Genomic DNA, 549 nt, shown 5'->3' on the forward strand with positions numbered 1-549 from the left:
GGGTTTTCTTGGCAAAGATACTGAAGTGGTTTGCCATTTCCTTCTCCAGTGGATTAAGGCAGACAGAAATTAAGTGACTTGCTCAGGGTTACACAGCTTAGTAAATATCTGAAGCTGTATTTGAATGCAGGTCTTCCTGACTCCAGGCCCTGTGCTTTACCCACTGAGCTGCCTCTGTACAAGTAGTAGTAGCATCTTGATTTTACAGTTGAGGAAACTGAAGCTCAGGGAGGTTGTGACTTACCAGTGGTCACACAGCTAGTAGGAAAGGGAATAAACATTTGTATAACATCTATTGAGTGCTTTTTATAACTATTATCTCACACCTACCGCAAGAGGTAAGTGCTGGTATTATAGCAGGTGAAGAAATGGAAGGTGGAAGAGGTTGAGTGACTTGCATAAGGTCACACAGCTAGTAAGTGTTTGAGACTAGATTTGAATTCAGTTCTCCTGACTCTTAAGTTCAGTGCTCTTTCCCTTATATCATAGGCAGCCAGCCAGCATTTATTAAGTGCTTTACATGTTCCAGACCCTGGAACATAGAAATGC

The 549-nt window shown here is 42.1% G+C and overlaps 1 protein-coding gene across 1 annotated transcript in view; it reads left to right on the top strand.

Annotated features, from left to right (window-relative positions):
• HAP1 (huntingtin associated protein 1) overlaps nucleotides 1-549 on the top strand; it is a gene marked incomplete at its 5' end in the record, with an annotated part of 24,718 nt that overhangs the window by 19,640 nt on the left and 4,529 nt on the right. The gene's annotated exons all lie outside the window — the stretch shown is intronic.

This window comes from Vombatus ursinus, unplaced genomic scaffold (genome assembly GCF_900497805.2).
Source record: "Vombatus ursinus unplaced genomic scaffold, bare-nosed wombat genome assembly UNPS02014797.1, whole genome shotgun sequence".
In the NCBI taxonomy this organism is placed as follows: Eukaryota; Metazoa; Chordata; class Mammalia; order Diprotodontia; family Vombatidae; genus Vombatus; species Vombatus ursinus.